The 22,276-nt window shown below is 37.5% G+C and overlaps 1 pseudogene; it reads right to left on the reverse strand.

Annotated features, from left to right (window-relative positions):
- Positions 1-19,413: 19,413 nt before the first annotated feature.
- On the reverse strand, positions 19,414-20,223 carry LOC117719249 (large ribosomal subunit protein eL19 pseudogene; annotated as a pseudogene).
- Between the last annotated feature and the right edge of the window lie 2,053 nt (positions 20,224-22,276).

Here is a 22,276-nt window from a genome sequence, read left to right on the forward strand (position 1 = left end):
TTGTTTTGTTTTGTTGTCTTCTTTAGCTCTAATTTTTTTTTTAAATATCCAGATGTTTGGGATCTTGGAGGGACTGTGTATGGCCGTGTGTTTATGCATGTATGTTGATGTGCATACATATAAGCATTTATTCATCTTCATTCTACATCAGGGATGTAATACAAAAATAATACCACTGCAAGATCCATTCTTTAACTCCCAGTCTACCATTCATAGGACCATTTTGAATACAGCACCCCCTAAACATACATATATATACATACATACATACATACATACATACATACATACATACATCACACACACACACACACACACACACACACACAACTTCCAAACGCACAAGCACACAATCAGTATTTATCTCTACTCCTGTGCATATGAACTTATATCTACAGATAGAAGTCAGAAGAAGTTTCGGAGCTGGAAAGACTAGGAAGAATCAGAATTAAAAATGGGGAGTATCGGGCAATGTGACCTCAGTTTCCTTGTCACCTGGAGGGGTATATTCTAGACAGTCATATCCAAAACATACTGCTACAATCAAAGATTAAGTTTTAGTCTCCAGTGGTGAATTAAGTAGGGTCTCCAGCATCAATGCTAGAGGAAAACAGGCTGATCATCCTGCAGAGGATAGTTTAGGCGACCCAGGTTCTTGTCAGTTAGCTTCACCCCCAGGGGTTGTGGGGTAGAGGGTGCCACTGTCCTGAGGGATTTTCAACATCTGTGCAACTGGTAACTAACTTGCATTATCAGTTTCCAGAGTCATTTTCTAACGTAAAATATATTCTTCCCTCATACAATAGGACCTGACCAGCTTCCCCTCTCTCCACTCCTCCCACCTTAAACCCCCTCCGCCTCCTCCAAGACCCTTCTCCCTCCAATTCCTCTTCAAAAAAAGAACAGGCAGAGCAGAGATCTCAATGACCAGATACACCACCCAGAAAGGAATCAAAGGTAAAACATTTTCATTCAAAGTTTCAAAAACCACTACAAATCCAGTTGTAGTCTAAATATGCAAATACACATATTTGTTTCAGATAAGTACATTTTTATTATATGCAAACAGCCATTGTATTCCAAGAGGAGGTTGTTAAAATTATGAGATCCAACCAGAGTCTGGGACACAAGTCTGGGGCACATGGCTTCTCAAGTGACTTTGTGAAGACTTCAGGAAAGGCAAAGAGAAAATAGTGAGGTAATGATGACTTATTGATCACCCTGTACTTCCAGGTCACCACTGGCCACTTGCATCCTTAGTGTTTATAATGGTGCTATATTGAGCACACTCTGAGGTGCAAGATTCCTGCTTGGTGACTGCAGACCCTAGCTCAAATATAAAGTAATTTTGTTTTATTTAATATTAATGTAAAATTTAATTTTGATTTACATTTTCTTAATTGACTTAGAACTAAGCAATGATTCAAAAAATATTACTAGAAAACAATTTTACTAAAAGGAAAAAGAGCAAAACAAACAAACAAAAAACAGGGAATGGCAAATGCCCTTCTGACTCTGCAGCTTGGAAACATTCTGAAGTCCTTGCTTATTGTTCACTAGACTGTTCTGTATTGTTCTGTAGTGGGAGTCTGGGCTGGAGAGAAACGAGTGATTTGTGACTGGTGAAGGCAGGAAGCTGCCTTATATATATGTAGTTCTCTTGACTCTCTTGGGTTTCCTGTAGATGACCCAAGATTACTTTGAAAAGAGACAGAAGACCTGGATTCCCTTGCACGTTAATAGGATTAGGTAATTAGATTATATATACAGGTCTCTGTTTCTATAAAATCAAGCATCACTGGATGCTCCATTTTCTCCCTTCTTTCTATTCAAGTACACATCATCTCAAACACATTTCACAAGTTACATTTCTCCAAGGCTCTTTCTGAAATTTCTCCTTATGCATGACTAAAACCAGCTTATTTCTACAGACATAATTAACATATCATTGGAAATACTATAGTGTAGGTGAGTGTTCTTCTAATTAAAAAGTAAGAGATTAAAATACAAATAGCTCAAATAATTTGTCCTGAATTAGTCTCAGAGGAATAGGAATAGGAGTTTAGATCAACAGGCCTGATTTAAGAACCTTTAATTCACCACACCAACCCTTCCAACCCTCTGAGAGTTTTGTCTTTTAAAGTATTCCCAACGCTGTTTGCTTTCAACAATCACTATGGTTGCTCACACAGAATGGAGCTCTCTCAATCCTAAAGAGGTTGCTGTGTTTTTCTAGGTTATGTCATGCCAGCACCAGTTAAGGTAACTCACAATTTGATTGATTCTTTTAAGAGAGATGGTTTTGTATTAGATGAAAACATAGAAACACTGGACACTCAGGCAATATATACATATATACATATAATATATATATATATACACACACACAGAGGAGGTTAATACTTTCTCAAAACCCAGGAGAAATTTAAGAGCACTTCAGGACACTTGGTGTGTTTGGTTCTTGTCCCCTCCAGATTCCCTTTTGTGAAGGTTGCCCTTGGATTCTTGTCTCTGGACGCATGCTGGTGTTTTTCTGCATGGCTTTTTACTAGAATTGCTTATTTAGACCTCTGACTAAATTCTCCATCCTCTAATCCTGAGTATTACAATCACTCTGTACCATCCTATCATTTTACTACTGAGCTTGTCTAACCTACAGCAAACCCAAATATTTTCCATAACTGTTTCCTTGATCTTGGATGCCAAACACAAGATAAACAGGATAGATTGCAACAGTAAGAAATAGGACCATAGTCCAGTGACATAGGAAGGCAAAGATTTTTTTTTTTTTTTTTGTACCCAGGCCAAGAGGAAGGTCCTCTTACCTACATGAAATTTCACCCCATGGACAATTCATATATAAGTTATGATTAAAGGGCTGGCAAGGCCGCTCTGTAGGTAAAGATAATGGTTGCTGAGCCCTGACGACCTGAATCCAATTTCCAGGTCCCATGTGTTAGAAAGAGAACTAATTCCCACAAGCTTCCTCTGGCCACCACATATGCAACATGGGTTGCATACCCATGTGAGCATGTGCACATACATACTCACAAATAACAGTTATAAAATAAAAGTTATTTTTAAATGTGAATCTAAACCCATCAAGATAAATTTTCTAACACTCTTCAGAGCTTTGTAGCTGCAGTGACTGATCATTACATTCAGCTGTATTGATTAAACCCAGTCAGGCGATCATGTGTAATTTCAGTACTCATTAGAGAGGATGATCCCACACTGTGTGTTGTTGTGGGCCGTCAGAAACTGCAACAATTGTCCCCCATCTACTGCTATAAATCATGAAGGAAGGAAAGTAGCATGAAACTCAGCTTTTAGTTTACTGTTTTAGAAAGCCTTTGAGTAAAGTAAATTAAAAAAAAAAAAAGGAAAGAAAAGCAAACCTCATTTTGTAAAACAAACACTTCAGTTGTTTATGAAACCTTTTGCCCTGATGTAACACTTTCTTTGGAGCCCATTTTATATTCTCTGAATTATAATACTGTTCTAAATTATGCAATGTACTATCTACTATCCTCAACTTCAGGCTTCTGTTCCTTGATAGCAATATTACATGGCTCATAGCACACCTCATTGGTAGTCACAATTGCACATTCAGAGCCTGAACCACTTAGTAAAGCAGATGTGATATCTACACTCTCTTTAATTAAAGTTTCCGTTTCTTCCTCTATTAAAGCATCATCAGACCATGCTGTCTTCAGTTTGTGAATCTGCTGACACCATGTTACTGAGGGAAGCAATTGGTGCTGACGGAATAAAGATGGGTTTGGAAGAGGAACAAACTTTGAGACAGATTCCCAAGGCCTAATGAGAAAGATCCCATTATCCCAGAGGGGAAAGACAGAGTCATAGATCATTGCTGTGACTTTCAGAATATAGACCAACCAGTCTTGGGTGGATAGAAAACAGCCAATATAAGATGGGGGGGGGGTATACATGGGCACCTAGCATAAGCTTAAAGTAGTAGACATGCTCACTTTGGAAGATTGCTACTGAATCCGACGCTAGCCAACTCTTTACTTAATCAAACATGTGAGGTGATAGTTTGGAAAAGTGCTTGTTGCAGAAGGAAAAGTATTTGGCTTTATTGTGGGTTCTTTTTTGGCTATTAAACTAGAATCTGAGATTTGTTTTCTTTTCCCCTTCCTTCCTTCCTTTCACCCTTCTTTGATCTCACTCCCATTCCTTTCTTCTTTCTATCCCTTCCTTCCTTCATTCATTCCTTCTGTCCTTCTTTCCTTCCTTCCTTCCTTCCTTGCTTCTCATAAGACTTTGAATATATAAGAGCAGGTGAAACCTCTAACATGATATCTAGGCCGAGGCAGAAGTTTCCCAAATTCATGCATTTGCTATATAATGCTGTCTCTAACAGCCAAGAGTTGTTCAACAGAATTTGCTGCCTTAAATAGGCAGTACCTCCTTATGAGTTATTGATCAGGAAAACCTCAAAAGTATCCAAAGCCACATAGGCTCTTTTCCTTGCTCTTTGCTCTACAACAGAATTAGTTATCACATTCTATAAATGATATGGAATGGTCCTCTTTGCTGGCTACTTTCACAGTTCTGGAAGCTACTATGCATTCTACTGAGAGAGAAAAATTCAATAGACTTATGTGGCTAGTCACTCTATAATGTACAATACCAAACTTAGAGGCAAGATGTGCCAATTGGCACAATAGTGGCACAACTGAAATCAAATACCCACTGTTTTTGATTGGATTAGACGAACACTCTACAGTAGAGAAAGTACTAATATGTAAACCCAATCAAAAATCTATAATGTGAGTATAGGTGTGGTTCACACTTGAATCCCAACACTTAAGAAACACTTAAGAAACAGTTGAATGTCTATGAGTTCAGGGACAGTCTTTTTTATATAGCAAGCTCCAGGCTAGCTCTGTTTCTGTCTCTGTCTCTGTCTCTGTCTCTGTCTCTCTCTCTCTGTCTCTGTCTCTCTCTCTCTGTCTCTCTCTCTCTCTCTCTCTCATGTGTGTGTGTGTGTGTGTGTGTGTGTGTGTGTGTGTTTACACACACATATGTTCATGATTTGGGAAGCCTTGGTCTTTGAAGGGAGTTTATCACTACTTCTATGTAGCTATTTTGACAGGAAGACAAACTGCCTTAGTTTTTAATTAAAGATTCTTATTTTATTTTTAATTATGTATGCATATAGGCTTATGTGAGACTATGTACACTCAGGTGAAGTTTCCGATGGAGGCCAAAAAAGGCTGCTAGAGACCTAGAGCTAGAATTACAGAAGGTGAGTTATGTAGCATGTGTGCTGTAAAACCAATTCAGGTCTTCTGAGAGGGCAGCGTGAGATCTTAAATGACAAGCTGCCCCTCCAGCTCCCAAACTGCTTTTTAAATGTTAATGATCATACCTGTAGATTACCACCACGCTCAGCTTTCTCCAAACAAGCTCCTCTTTTCAATAAGCAGTGGTGAATTCTAGAAATGATGCCAGCTCTAGATGCTGAGATAGTGACTATTGAGAGTTCAGCCCCAAACAGGACATATACACCACTCCATTTAGGACTTGGTAAACATTACTGAAGAGGGAGGAGAACAGATTTATGAGCTGGAAGTTAGGGGAAACAACCTGAAATGTAATAGCTTGTGTACAGGACACAGGCATTTCTATCATAATCTCACAGCAGCTAATGTTGCTTACAAGAGGCCTTCCTAAATGTGGGACTGTTATTAATCAATCATGGTCTTAGACAAGACTTATGATTCCCCCTGACTCCTGCCTTGCACTGTTAGCTATTGGTGGATTATGTCAAAATGGGGAACCAGTGTCTTCAAGTGTATATCCAGGAACTAGCCAACCAAATAACAGTGGATGTTTCCCAGTCTGTGCTCATACAGAGAACCCTGGTTAAACTCAGGGGATCATAAAATATACTACTACTAACAATAATAATAATACAAGAAAACCAGAAAATTGAGAAAGAGAATTGGAGGAAAAGTAGGGATAGTTTACAAAGAAGGGAGTAAGATAGGAGAGATTTGGATTCGAGAGTAACCAGAATGTGTTATACACATCAATAAAAGCATCAAAAGTAAATCAAAATTATATTTTAAAAAAAAACAGGTCAAAACAACTGAAACATATAAGCAGCCTCAGAGATGGTGCTTGGGAGAAGCATACTTATTTGCTTTCTAAAGTTTAAGGTTAGTTTTTTATATCAGTGTAATTTAAAAGAAAATGGATTCATGTTTTCCGAGAAAGGAAAACCAAATGAATGCTGGATTATTCAGTGTGAGTCATGAGCACTGAGGCTCATGACCAGCTGAGATGCCTCTTTAAATATAAATTCTTCCTTTAAAGTCCACGTGGACTGATGCCCTCGCATTAGCAAGTGCCTGGCTCTATATCAGAGAGAGATTTATTAAATTTAATAGAGCAGAATACTATTACATAAAGAATACTGTCCCTGAGCTGCAATGAAGTCACTCAGCCAACTGATGGCTACATTCATTTCCTGACTACTTTGCATTTTCTATCAGGGCTCAGACCAGATCTGGATTCATTTTCTGAGGGCAGTGCCACATATGCTTTTGTGCTCCTAATCTCTAATGGGTAAGAAACCCAGAGCTTAATTATCACAATTGGTTTTATAGTTGTTGTTATTAATTGCTTATTTGTTGTTTTCTTGACACTTAGCTTTTGGTCCTTTCTTTTTCTTTCTTTCTTTCTTTCTTTTTTTTTTTTTTTTTCAATTCAATGGAAGTTATAGTGACCCCAGGTCTTCCTCCCAGTGTAATTAAGTTTTGATGGGACTAGTTTTTTCAGAATTACATTCAATGATTCATGTGCAAAAGGAGGGATAGTTTTCTAGACAAAAATAATCTTATGCGATAAAGGCTTTATTTTGATTCATGGGTTGAGAGGATGTAGATCACCATCTTGAGAAACGTAAAGCAGAGCACCTGGTACTGAATATAGAAGCTGAGACTCATCCTTTGTAGCCAGAAGGGTAATCATAGAATAAGAGATATCACCTCTCAGTTCTACTTTCTCTGTTTGCTTGTATCAAGTCTATAAGCACAGGGAGAGGAGTTGTGCTGCCTATCTTCAGGAAGGGTTTTACATCCTCAGTTAAACTCCCTCAGAATCACACCCAAACTTGTGTCTCACAAGTACTCTAGACATATCATAACTCCATAGAGTTAGCATCAGATTAAACCATCAGAGCTGTGCGGTTCATGGCTGACTTCAGGATAATGGTGTGGTTTATTTGTGGAAATGTAAGTATTCATAATTTGGATATTAAGCCTCATATTACCCAACATACGAGTCAAACAATGTGATATGGGTAAATATGCAACTAGAAGTCACTGTGGCAACTCAGTATTAACCAAGGCTTTAGTTTAAACTTCAATCAGAATGTATATAAGGTGTCAGCAGCACAAATCAAGTACAGTTTCACATATTGCAAGGGCCTCCTCGATTTAATTCCCTTTAGCTCTATCACCCAAATTGCATCCTAGTTTTAAAAACAAGACATTTTGAGTATGTTAATTGTGTTCACCAGCTGAAATATTACAAGGTTCTTTGGGTATTTGAAAAAGACACACCAGTCTTTATCTTAACTCACTATGAACTCTTCAGGATTCTAGTTTTGCCTTTAATAATCTTATTTTCATGAAAACTTACAAAACCAGATGTTGATTCATACCAGTGGAGTAGTTCTCAAACCAAACAGAGAGTGATTGTTTACCCCCATTACCAACTTACCTCTATAACAGTAGGTAAGTCTCAACTGTCAGGTTGATGTTGCAGCACACAGAATCTACTGGTGAGTAAGTCTTTCGATGATGATTGTACACAAGCAGGCTACAGAACACTTTCTATCAATGTGAGGGCTAGCCATTATGGAGAAATCTTCCAGCCAAGTTCCAGATTCATTCTCATATCCTGCAACCAAAAAGTGCAGTACCTTCATCAGTATGATCTTATTTATACTGATCTAGGTACTATAGGCAATGAGCTATAGTATTCATCTAGGTACTATAGGCAATGAGCTGGCATTGCAATGTCATTTTGTTTTGGGTGCGTCATCAGTCTTCCAGACAAACCACTTGGAGAGAAACAGCCCACTTTGGCTGTTTCTCTCCAATGGTAATGCCATTTAATTTCATATATCTTCTAAGCCCAGCTGGAAAGATAATAGGCCATAATGAGGGAGCGACTGTGATTGTTTCACTAAGTGGACATGATGTACCACCCTTCTAAATAACTATGTTTACTCTTATAGATTAGTGCCACATTCAGCTTTGGTCAGAGACGCTCCCTTACTCATGGTGGAGGTAACTGCAGGGATTTGTTTCGTGCTCCTTTGTGAACCCTAATAAATTGAAATGGCTCATAAAAAAATAAACTACGAAAAGGAAAGAGAATAGCATATGTGTGAGGAAATAAGTTACATGATAAAACATATTGTGTATACACATGAAGTTGTCAAATAGAAACCTATTATTGCATATAATTAATGTCTACTAATTCAATTTTTATTTTCTTGGAACAGTCCAAATGAGAAACGCTTTTGGCTGTGGGTTGAAACTTGGAAGCTTGGATTTACAGTAAATGCATTTTGCTTATAGACTTTAAGGATGGGCGTAGGACTAAATACGTAGATTCTGCCTATGCATTGCCCCCAGGCTTCTTCAGTTAAAACCTCACAAAACATTTACTGAGACACAATGGGGAAAGATTTTGTGAATCTAAATATTCTTCTTCTTGTTGTTGTTACCAAAGGTTTCTCTTGTGCTTTCTACTATATCAAGTATTTGAAGAAAGATGTGAAGCCAGGTTTGATGGAGGAAAATCCATCCATAACATGCATATAACCTTCAAAGTAAAATTTTTGGTTTTTTTAGTTTTACATTTTTCAGTACTGGAACTAAATCTTAGTCCTCAGGTAAATATTTCACTGAAAAGAACACTTTGTTTTAGGTCACTTATGAGAAGTGACTTACAGAATGCCTAATAGGTTGAGATCCATGTAAAACACACCCAAAAGTGTGTTGGTAGTCTGTTTTATTTCTTCTGAGAATCATAAATAATATAATTTATAATATACATTGAGCTTTTCTTGGGTTTCAGTCATGAAAATAAAAGAACTGAATGAATGAATTTTTAAATGAGAAAGAACCCAGGTCCAAGTCATCACACTTAAATCATCTCTCAGTGGGACGCTGTGACCTCCTTGGAGTTCTGAGTGTGTTCAGAGGCTATAAGCTACACAGTATTAAACATGGAGTGCTGAGCTTTGGAAGCCAGTTGAGGCCAGTGCATGGTGACACTAGAAAGAGAGAGAGAGAGAGAGAGAGAGAGAGAGAGAGAGAGAGAGAGAGAGCTGTGAGCTGAATTGAAGAAGGCCATATGTACAGAGAGGTCTGAGATAGGTAAGGATACAATTTAATGACAGAAAATTAGTAGTCAGAAAGGTTAAAAATTCTCCCTAAGTTGTACATGTAATTGATGGAGAAGCCAAGGTATACTTCACAAAGTCTAATTCAAAGCTGTCTTCAGGTAATGCTCCCTAAAATCAGTGGCCTCATGCTGTACACCTGTAAATTTGTAGTTGGACCACCACAAAAGGTTCACCTCTTTTATCTACATTTTTTTTCTTTATAAGTAAGGTATTTAATATGATTATATGTGTATTGATATATTAATATTTAGAAAGCATTATTATAGGCACAAATTTTAGATATAAACAACTATGTTTATCAGATTTTTTTTTTAAGTTTTATTTTTGATATCACGATAGAATTACATTTCCTCTTCCCTTTACTTACTCATAATTCTCCCACATATCCCTTCCCATTCTTCTTGAAATGCAATGCCACTTCTTCATTAATCATTACTGCATACATTTACCTATATTCATATATACTCCTAAATATAAACCGTTTAGGGCCATATAATGTATATATATATATATATATATATATATATATATATATATATATACATATTTGCATTGCTGATTATAGAAGAGGACAATAATTGTTTGTCCAGTGCAAAGTGGTCATCTTGCAGGGTGGTGGTGGTGCACGCCTTTAATCCCAGCACTTGGGAGGCAGAGGCAGGCGGATTTCTAAGTTTGAGGCCAGCCTGGTCTACAGAGTGAGTTTCAGGACAGCCAGGGCTATACAGAGAAACCCTGTCTCGAAAAAACAAAACAAACAAACAAAAAAAAATGGTCATCTCTGAAAACATACATATATGGCTAGGTTTTGAGAAAATGATCAAAAGCTGTTATTCTATTTCTCATCAGTATCATTAACCAATCATTGTTGATTTTTATATAAGGAACATAAAACAAGCACATTGTCCTGAGTTGGAATCTGTGTTCAAGAAGCTTTCCAGTAGACAAGAGGCATCATTATTTTAAAAGCTATTAGGTCCACAAATTAAATTGGGTCTAACACACACTACTACCAACCACCTTTCTAAAGTAGCAGACCATTTTATACTGTTCTTTCATCCTTCCCAAGGGAGAGTTCTGTTAACACCACAATGCCCTTAACCCTAGGAATCACTGTGAATTTAGTGAAGCTTTTTTCTCATTGGAAGGCACTCAGTCATTGAAGCTCAGTTCAAATACATTAGGATTTCTCTCATCTAAAATGATCCGCAGAGAAGAAAGATTGCAAGTTGTTGCTTTATTTCATTTTGTTTTTTTCAGCTAAACAAATTACAAATCAAAGAATGTTAACTGACCTAACCAAAGCTGCTAAGTTATAGAACAAACTCCAAGTTAAATGAGGGCTTGCCTTCCTGCAAATTCAGTGATCTATGCCTATAAGGCTAATTAATAGTCATCTTATGACTAATTGCTCTCATTACAAGCTCCTTGGAATTTGGCAGGCCTTATAATCTACTCGCCTTCATTAAATATTGAAGAAAGGCTTCTGGAAAAGGTAATGTGGGAGAGTAGTTAGAAGCCCAGAATTGAGGCCAGGTATTTCTGGATTAAAATTTTACCCCATCCTTCCTCTGCATAAGGTGATCTTATGCAAATAACTTAATCCAAATGCCTTATGTCTCCTCACCTTTGCAGCATAATAGCATAACACATTAGGTCTTATGATAATTAGTTACAGGCAAGGGAGATAGATACTGCCTCTTTACTCTGCCGAAGTTTGTCCTTTGCAAAGGGAATATAATGGAAACACACTCAAGAGTTGACTTGCATATGCAGAAGGGGTCTGGGTGATGTCTTTGACAAGATGACAGATGACCTAAGACTCAAAAGAAAATCCGGAAGTTGCAAGCTCAGGAGAAGGAGAAACTTAAGATATAGTGAACGTTGTGCACAGAGACAGGTGACATAGTAATTAACTGGAAACCTTACATCACAAATCATGTTTTATCTAGCTCCTCGCAGCAAATTAGCAGCTTTATTAGGCGGTGTTTTTGCTTAAAAGAAAGATTTCATGGGAAATGAAGATTATAATGAAAGACCTGCCCCCAAACGGATAAAATAAAAGTGTTCTTTATGATTCACTATCTGGTTCCTTTTCTGCAATGACAAGACCAGGAAGGATTACTTTTTGGCAATATTTTAAGAATCTAAAGGTCTTCCTACACTTACTGCACTGGGGTATAAGTTCTTCCAAGTAGGGAGCTGAGAAAAGTATGAGCCTCCGGTAATGTTAAATGCCAATAATTTTTGTCTTCCTTTGCTAACGCCCAGGATTTCCAGCTGTGCCTGGAACGCTGAGTGTGAAGTACAAAGTATAGAGAGCTGTGCTTGGAGGTATTTCAAAGAAAAGTCCCAGAGGAGGCACTGCTAGTGCAGGAAAAAAACACACTGATTAAGTTGTTTTTAGCTTAATTTAGCACTTTGAAAAGTTCAGGGGAATATTAATTTGCAACCTATCTCTCTGTGTTCACCAACACCATTGTTAGGAACAATATTTAAGTCTTACCAGCTATTATCTTTGTTGAAGTTATTGCATACTTGGGAATGATTTAGCTTGGGAGAAGTTACTGACGAGGATGGTAGGCAGCTTGATGTCAACCATTTGGCATCCTAGATTAGCCTAATCTTTATGATAAGTATAGTGGTTCCCACTATTTGTTTTTGCAGGAGGAATATACAAGGTGAAACAGTTTTCTCAAGACCTCAGAAATAAAAAGTTGCACTGTGGAAACTGTATTCATCTTCAGAGGCTGATGGTTGATTCCTGTGTGTAAGCCATGTCCATAGGATAGTTCCAACTAGGTCATTAAGTACTCATCTTTTAAGGCTAACAAACTTGATGTCCTGTTCCCATGGAGTCAGAAAGTACTATATGGATAGGATTGATCCCAGATTATAAAACCATTTCAACACACACACACACAGACACACAGACACACAGACACACAGACACACAGACACACAGACACACACACACACACAGACACACATACACACACAGAGAGAGAGAGAGAGAGAGAGAGAGAGAGAGAGAGAGAGAGACTCAGTCAATGTTCTATTGTTGTGAAGAGACACTATGACCACCACAACTCTTATAATGGAAAATATTTAATTGGAGCTGGCTTACAATTCATAGGTTTAGTCCATTATCATCATGGTGGGAAGCAGGGCTGCACACAGGCTGAAGAGGTAGCTAAGAGTTTTACATCTGGCAGGCAGCAGGAAGAGAGAGTGACACTGGCTCTGGCTTGAGTTTATGAAACCTCCCGCCACCCATGATACACTTCTTCCAACAAGGCCACACCTACTTCAACAAGGCCAAACTTTGCACCACTCCCTACAGGTCTATGCGAACCATTTTGATACAAATCACATGAATTCGAAAAAGTTGAGGAACTGGAGGGAGTTAGAGGGGGAGAGAACAAGGCAGAAATTGGACATACACAGTCAGAGCAGTCACACATGAAATTTACCAATACATGTAAATTAAACCGCCATGCAATTCAAGGGAAACTGAAAAAAAAAATCATTGCTCACTCATCTCATATCTACTTTGTGTTTGGACTCAAAGAAACAAGAAATAAGTCTCACTCAGTACCTGTGGCTCGTCCCAGCACTTCTCTCCTCACCTCCTACCCTAAACCTCTTGCTCCCAAGGGCTGGGCTTCCACTCCCCTTCCCCCTGCCTGATTCCTACATAACTCAGCCATATTGCCTATGCCAGTCTCTTAGCCTCTTGGCCCCAGGCCACTTCTCTTGGTTTTTTGTTCCTCTCTTGCACTCCTTCACCTCTTTGTACTCATGGCCAGGTTTAGCCTGGACTCTTCTGCCTGCTTTCTCCCTTATTGTTTCCATACTTAACAGTAGTCATGTTCTCTCTTTTTTTCTTTCTTTCTTTCTTTCTTTCTTTCTTTCTTTCTTCCCTCCTTCCTTCCTTCCTTTCTTTCTTCCTTTTTTTCTTTCCTTTCATTCTCTTCTGATGACCTTAGAGTACATTCTGCCGTTCTGTGCTCCATCAGAGAAATAGACCCTGCATATAGCCTAAGTCAATTTGGATTCTGTTTTAAAAGACTGATCATTAGAACTTGAACCACAAAGAATGGCCATTCAAGTACTATATATAAATTCCATGTTCAATTATGCATTGACTGTTTAGCGTTGGCTTCGTTATGTGATTATTCTGTTGTACAACTAAAAGTTTCCCAGAGAAAAAGAAGCCTGACTGCACACATACATACAAAACATACATACATGGAAAGAAAAAGAAATAAAAAGAAAAATGGGAATGGGAAAGGGAAAGAAAAATAGAAGCAGGAAGGGAGGGAGGGAGGGAGGGAGGGAGGGAGGGAGGGAGGGAGGGAGGGAGAGAGAGAGACGGGGGATGGGTTAGGGAAAATACCTGATGTAAATGCAGCAAGTAAGATGATACATCTATTGCAAGCTGGAAAGATACCCAGAAATTATTAACTACGGCACTGACTCCATAGTCTGTTGAAGATGATAATAGCACCTATTTTCTTAGCATTACTTTTAAAATGTAAACCACAATAATATCCACAACTACCTAGAATAGTACATATTGTCCATTATCACATAACAGATACTCCATGAATGGAAGCCAAGAAGGAGAGGAAAAAAATGAGGGAAAAATGAAGACAAGGGATGGGGAGAAAACACCTTTTATTCTTTTCTCCAAAAAACTCTGTATTTTTTAGAAATTAAGTAACAATGAGAAGGCGAAACATCCTCTAGATATCAACGAGCAATTTGAACTACAGATTTATCTATACATTCAAGTTACATAGCAGGCCATAGATGCCTATTGATTTCTCTCCTCTGAAATAGATGGTTTTGTTTAGCTCTGAAAAGTGAACAATTTTTCTGACACCAAGTGCTTGTTTAATAGTTTTGGAATAATCTATATTTCATTAAGAAGATGACTTATTACCACCCACCTTCTGTTGTCTAGTGAACTATTGATTTAAGGTAGTTTTGCCCTTCTAGAACATCTAATAAATTGGTCCCAATTGGCAGTGGCGTGTTGTATACTCATTCCTCACTATATAAATGTCGTCCTTGCATATTTTAGAACAGGTCTTTAGATTTGTTTCCTTGACAAGATCCTTCCCCTCTAAGCCTCTATGTTGAAGCAGTCACTGATTTTTTTTTTTTTTAATAATCCACATAAAACTTTTAGATTAGTGCAGGGCATCACAATCAATATTCATGGCATGATTTATCAAGACAAGGACTATCTCGCAGTATCCTCCCGGTAAATCCAGTGTGTGGAGTAGTGAGCACAGTCATTCATCTCAGGGATATTTTAAACAGGCATTAATGGGTTTGAAAGGTAGAGTGGCTATGAATCACCTGCCCATGCTGTAGGTAGTTAGAGACTTTATTAGTTCAAATGCTTCAAACTCCCTCTCCCTTTCCTACTTCCCTCCACCCTGAAGAGGCAGAACCCAGCTCATTCATCTGAACTCAGTGACTCACATGGCTCCCCATTCTCCTAATAAGGTTTGATTCCTGCTTGTCTGAGCAGTTCACCAATCTTTGTTAGGGATGCTGTGCCCTCCTTAATATCATTGAAGATACTAATATGAGTTTATACTACTTGTTTGATCCTTATTTGTCCTTCATTCAGGCTCAGTTTTCAAAGACATTTATGTTCTTTTTTTTTTTTTTTTATTCTAGACAGCTACGTAAGAATTTAATTGGCATGTATGTAATGTCCAGGAATTCCTATTAAGTTCTCTGTGATAACTGCACTTGCTAAATGGTTTGCTAATCACGTTTAGGAGTCTTAGATTATATATCATAGAATGACTGTTACTTGAATAATTGTATTAGTAGCAATCAAACAACAAACAAATAAATGAATAAACACTTTCTACTTGAGAATTCTGGTGGTCATATTCTTTCCTCTAGGCACAGTTTCTCTGGGCTTATTTGTTATCATTTGTTATTCATACTTTCAAAAGAAATCAAAATAGTTATTTTCACCTTTCACTTTTTGCCTGTTCACCTTTGAAGTAGGGCAAAGACCCCTCAGTATTTCCTTTACATTACCTTATTGTTTTGTGTTAAATATTTATTTACATGAGAATGAGTGAGCAAGAAAGCGTGTGTGTGTGTGTGTGTGTGTGTGTGTGTGTGTGTGTGTGTAACAAGCATGTGAGGACCTGAGGAGGACAGAAGAAATCTCAAATCTCAGGATCCCCTGAGGTTAGAGGTACCAGCGGTTAGTGAGCAGCCTAACTTTGATGTGTCCCAAACCTGGTTTATTTGGAAAGACAGCAAGTGCTCATATCTGTTGAACCTTCTCTTCATCTCTCATATAGATTTTATGTCCTTGAAGCTAACAATAATCTGGTAAGCAATATTGTCAATCTTACTTCCAATATTCTACTCCTAATACTTGATAAAATCAGATCTAATGCAACTTCTGATCTTTTTTATTTTATTTATCTGAGAAGTTACCTGTTAAACTAAGGATCTAACAGCCAGACTCTTAAAGCTAAAAGGGCTTTTATTTTTTATTGGTTATTATATTTATTTATATTTCAAATATTATCCCCTTTTCCAGTTTTTCCTTCTGAAAACCCACTATCCTACCCCACCTTCTATGAGAGTGCTCCCCTCCACCCACCCACCCACTCCCACCATACTACCCTAGAATTCTCATATGCTAGGGCATCAAGCTTAAGGCAGCTTTTAGTTATAATGTCTCATATATAACTAAAAATGTGGTTACATATTTCCAATGTATAGTGGCATCATAAACTAAACATTCCTATACCAAAATAGAGCAACAAGGACATAAAGTGAGTAAACAGAATTGGGTGTGGTAGCCTATGTCTTTAATATCAGCCTGTGATAGTCAGAAGAAGGAAGAGCAGGAAATCAAGGCCACTCTTGTCTACATAGTAAGTTTGAGGTTAGCCTTGTGTACAGGAGACCTTGTCCAAAACTGTGAAAGTTACCAAGGAAAGACCTAAATTTGGCAGAATAACCATCAAATCATGTAGCTCCTTGTCTGCCTTTGAGCAGCTTAATGTGAGCGGGAAAGGCTGAGAATCTTTCTACTATGACCTTGCCAGTAACATGATTCCTGTTGTCTCCCTTGGGCAGCTATACACATCCTCTGTAGCTTTTATCAACAGATATCCCAGAGTTCCTAGCACTTCTAACTTCTGTATCTCAAGTATATCTGCAGCTTTCCCCTCACAGCCTTCTGAGTTATCCTGTTTGGGCAGGCTTTCAAGTCCTATGACTACTTTTTTTTTTTTTAATCTGGGTATAATTTTTCATGATCCCTCAGTCTTACATCCTTGCACATGCTGCTGGCTTGAACAGTATCTGAACTGCTTTGGTCAACAGTTGCTTCTGAGTTAATAGAATTCAAAGAAACACTTTCTCAGACAGATTTATAGGAGCTCAGTAGGATGGTGCTCTTGTTTCAAAAGAAAGTATTTCAAACTCTTTAAAACCATTAAGCACTTGGACTTTTTCATTTCATCCAAGTTCTGAGATACTGTAAAGCTATCTTCCTATTGTTCTAGTGCAAAATACATTCCCATGTTTTATTCAATACAACTAATCTTTTAGCAGCTATATTTTCTTAGACTCAATCTTACTCCCACTCATTTCTTTTCTGTTCAAATGGCAAAGTTTTCTAATTTTATTTTCTGCTCTCTGTGTATACCATATATCTCATAGCCAATAAAGTCTATGGCACAGAATGAATGTGGGAATACCTAAAAATGTCCTTTTCCAAATAAAATAGTGAGGTACCTTTAAACTAGTCTACCACAAAGTCTTAGGTCATTGATGTAGACAAGTTATTTGTCTCATCATACCATAAATAGCTGGTAGCCCAATTCACCATAGATATTCTATGGGATCTACTGGCACACTCAGCACATCAGAATTTTGTATATACATTCTATTCAACACTCTTGTCTTTAATAATTTCACCAAAATCCTAGCTTAGGCTCCACATGTCTTCTCCTAAGTGTTTTCTAACATGCATCTTTAAACATTTCCAAACTTCTAACACAATTTAGGAGCAATTTGGTTGGATAGGCACACATAATTACTCTCATATTAATGTTTATATTAGTTTTGTTTTAATAAGTACCTGGAGGAATGTCAACTTAAAGGAAAGATACTTTGCTTGCTCACTGTGCTAGGGGATTCTATCCATTCTCAGCTGTTTATTTTACTGTGTCCTTGAGGTGGGACTTATCATTATGGGTAAGATCCAGTGATGTCATCTCATTGTGTACAGGAAGCAGAAGAGTACCGTAAATGGGTTTACTAATAATTCCATACTACATACACATACTACAGCAATGCTTCATATGCTATGGTATTTAACAGAATCACACAAGTCATTCCTGAAAGTCTAGTAGAATGAATGTAAAGCCTCTAATGATCAAGTATGACAATTAATTAAAGCTCAGTGCATCCAAATTATCTACTTGTGCTACCATTAACTGTCCTTGGATGTTGACCTGTCTCTGGACACACAAAACAGCAACTATGATTCATTTTACAGATAAGGCATATCACCATCTCTTCTAGCAATAAATGGTACTCCCCTCTGAAGATAAATATTCCCCTATGTTACTAAAAAAGAGATACTTATTCATTCTTGCTCCTCCTAAAATTTTAAAAGTGTTTTGATACATTTGACCCATCAAAAACTAACAGCATAAACCCTACAGAAGGTAGCATCGTAATTTAGTAGATACTAAGTGGAGTTGGAGAAATGACACAGCAGTTAAGAGTGTGCACTGTCTTGCAGAGGACCCACGTTCAGTTCCAAGCACCCAGATTAAGCAGTTCACAGCCATCTATAACTCTGTCTCTAAAAGATCTGACACACATGGCATCTGAAGGCACTGCACACATACCTATAAACCTACACTCAAATTCACACATATACACATCCCTTGAAAAGTAAAAAAAAATCTTTCTTAAACATTAGATAATGATGAAACAAACAGCAAAAATAAAACAATTGAAGCCATCATGAAGCTGTGTCGAGGGAAGATGAAAAGTTCCAGGGAGTCATTTATGAAAGGTTTTATATCTGGAGTACTTGTCTAGTGATGCCAGTGTGTTCATAAATGATGTGTACTTTCAGAATACTTTGGTATATTTTTGTCATGATGCTTTGCATCCTGTCGTTAGAAACAATGGACATTTGATCCATGCTTTTTTTTTTTTTTTTTTTTTTTTTAAAACAGCTTAATTTTATGGTGTTCTCATGGCTTCTTCAGAAGAATTTCAATAAGAAAATGAATCAGGGTTTGTCTAAGTCTATGTAACTCCCAATCAGACTTTTCCAATGTCTAAAAAGCTTATTAGTGAAAGTGTATTGCAACTCTACATAATCACAGCATAAAACATAGAAATAATCACCACATAAATGATGAAATTTATATTAATTTCAGTCCCATTCACTTCTTCATGCAAAATGCATTGGCTATATTTTATGTTAAGCAAGGTAAAATAAAAAATATGTAATAGAGTTACTTATTTCTCAAAATATATTATATATTTTATTATGCATGAGTATTTATATCTGACATATTATGTATGTGTGTGTATGTACATGTGCACGTGTACAAAATTTATTCAATATTTACTGTGCCTTATTCTTATCTGAGATACTGAGAATGAAATTTGCGGAGTATTTACTTAAATCGTTCCTTCCTGAGAATTTCCCAGTTGAAAGCTGGCTTGGAGAAATATATAGTTGGGGAATCCTTATAAAATGTTAAAGCAAGCTACTCATTTTGTTTTGTTTTTTAAAGGTCAAAGACTTATTTTATTTTAATACCTGATCCAAATGAGGCCTCATCCAAGCCACTATGTTCAAATATGATGGAACCTCTATTCCTTGGTCTCTTCCTCTTTGAACAGTCTTGATGATCTCCTCCTTCTTAGTTTGGAAGCATTTCTGCAAGCCTTGCCTGGTCAGCCAGGAGCTTCTTCCAGAACTTGTCTACATTCTGTTTGTGAATTTGCTCTATGAAAATCCACTTTTCTTTAAAGATACATTTTCTTTGACCTTCAGGTACAGATTGTGATACAGATGGCAGTTAATCTTAGATTCACAGTATCTCCTGACAAGGTCGCTCAGAATTCTCATCCTTCTCATCCAGGTCACCTTCTCAGGCATCTGAGCCTTGGATGTACCTTTCAGCTTCCTTATGCCCATATGCCTGCCCTTCCATTGAGCCACAGTGTTTTTCTAGATGATTAGCCTGTGATGGTTTGTATATGTGCAGCCCAGGGAGTGGCACTCTGAGAAGGTGTGGCTCTGTTGGAGTAAGTGTGTCACTGTGGGTGTGGACTACAAGACTCTCATGTAGCTGCCTGGAAGCTAGTCTTCCACTAGCCGCCTTCAGATGAAGATGTAGAACTCTCAGCTCTGCCTGTACCACACCTGCCTAGATGCTGCCATGCTCCCACCTTGATGATAATGGGCTGAACCTCTGAACCTGTAAGCCAGTCCCAATTAAATGTTGTCCTTTATAAGACTTGCCTTAATCATGGTGTCTGTTCATAGCAGCAAAACCCTAACTAAGACACAGCTTATCTTTCATCAGCTTCCTGATCAGTTGACAGGAGTTGGCATTGTCGATTTCATTGGTCTCATTGAGGTTCAATCAGACCTTTATTTTGTCACAGGAGAGGACATAAGAGGCAAGCCTGTTCTGTACCCTGAGCCTATTTATGGCTGTGGACATGGCACTGAAAGGAGGCTTTTGTTTTTTGTTTGTTGTTTGTTTATTTTTTTTAAAGGCTATTCATATATTTAATGTGCTTTATGGATTTAAGGAGAAAGTGACCTTGTCTGGAGGCTGATTTTTTTTTTTTTTTTTTTTTTTTACAATGCTAAGTGGCATGGGCTAATTAACTCTTTAAGTTGGAAGGGGCTATATCTTTATGTACCTTGCAAATGTATTTGGGGAAGGGAGAACACTGCAAACAGGAAGATCAATGATATTGACCCAGACTCTCATTATGAAAGCATTTAACTTGTTGGCATCACAGGGGACCAAAGGGTAATCCTTATAACTGAAGTGCTAATATAGCTCTGTTTATTGAGCACACTCAGTCATTCACCCCAGATGTCAGCACCACACCACAAAATAACCCGTAGGTTTTTATTAGTCAATGTATTTCCATGCTATGATAGTTCAACATGTCATCTAGACACAAATTAAAGATTTATCCACGTAATTCATTTTGGAGACAGTATTGCCAATCTCAAAACTAGTTAAGCTGATAGGCTCAAACTGTAACTCATTAATCATTAATGTAGCGATCATTATTTTTAGTTTTATTGACTGATGACATCCCGAGGTAAAAGGATCTTATTCACCTTATCCTGGATTTTTTTTTTTTTTTTTGAAATATAGAAAGATTGTTCCATCCTAGGATCTGTACTAAATACATAAAAATTATGAGCCAATTTTATGTTTGACTATTCTTCTCTCCTTTTTAGGATCCATGTTGATTTCTCCTTTGATGTGCTTGAAGTTCATTTTAATTACATATTTAAAAACTTCATGGGTGATAGACAACAAGAGGGAGAACAAGACAAGTGAATGCTTCTCAACCCTTTTTAACATTCTAGGACACATAGTTGGCAGCACAACTTACTTTAAAAACAAAATTGCATTGGCTTTCCCTGGTAAGGTTTGCACTATGGTATCAGGTAATTTATTACTTTGGTATTACCATTTATTCTAGTTCACTATTTAATAATTCTGTTATTGGTGGTCTGTCATTGAAATCTCATGAAGAATTCTAAAATTATTCACTAGTCTCTAAATTATTTAGCCTACATATATTTTGTGTACAAAATTAAAATCATTCCAATCATAGGAAATCATTTATTCTTAGGAGCAAGTTACATTATTTTCCCAATATTCATATGTTGAAGTCCTAGCCTTAAATCATGAAGAGAGAGATTCGATCTAGAAACACAGTTTTTGCCCCTGTAAATAAGGCTAAATAAAATCGAGTGCATTGATAGTTACACAATGTCTGGTGTCTCTCAGAGAACTTTTCTCTGAAGAGAAAGAGAGGCAAAGAGAAAGGGTGGGGAGAGAAGAGGTGGAGAATAGGGAGGGAGAGGAAAATAGAGGAGAGGAGATGAGAGGAGAGGAGATGAAAAGAAAGAAGAGAGGAGAGGAAAGAGACAGGAAGAATAAAGCTAACTTATACAAATAAGCACCTAAAATATTTTAATATTAATAAAATAGAATTACATAAATGAAAGCATAAAAGCCAGAATAGGCCAAAACAGAATAACAAACAGCAGAAAAAGAGCTAAAGAAAAAGCTTAAGAAACACACTGTAGATGCAGAGACACACAGTGGCCTGTGGACATCCCATAAAGACACAAGACCAGTAACTATAATATATATGCAAATATGTGAAGGAACTGTAAGGTTAAAATGAAAGAAGGAAGAGGAGGCAGAAGAATAAGAGGAGAAGGAAGAAAAGGTGGAGGCAGAGGAGAAAGAGGAAGAGGAAAAAGAGGAGAGAAGAAAGCCCTGACAAATCATGAAACAAAGAACTTTACAAGATGCACTCAAGTTTGTTTTAGTTGGGCCATCTATTGCTGGGCATGCGATGTATTATTAAGAGTGGTGTGTATACCCAGTGAGATTCACTAGAGGAAGCTACCTTTTCATTTGCGAGTGGTTACCAATGAAGATAGTGTCTGGGTTAGGGATGGGGGGATTGCATTCACTTGTCTTGGTACTAGGTTCCTATCAGGTCCAGACC

Source organism: Arvicanthis niloticus, chromosome 13 (assembly GCF_011762505.2).
Source record: "Arvicanthis niloticus isolate mArvNil1 chromosome 13, mArvNil1.pat.X, whole genome shotgun sequence".
Taxonomy (NCBI): domain Eukaryota; kingdom Metazoa; phylum Chordata; class Mammalia; order Rodentia; family Muridae; genus Arvicanthis; species Arvicanthis niloticus.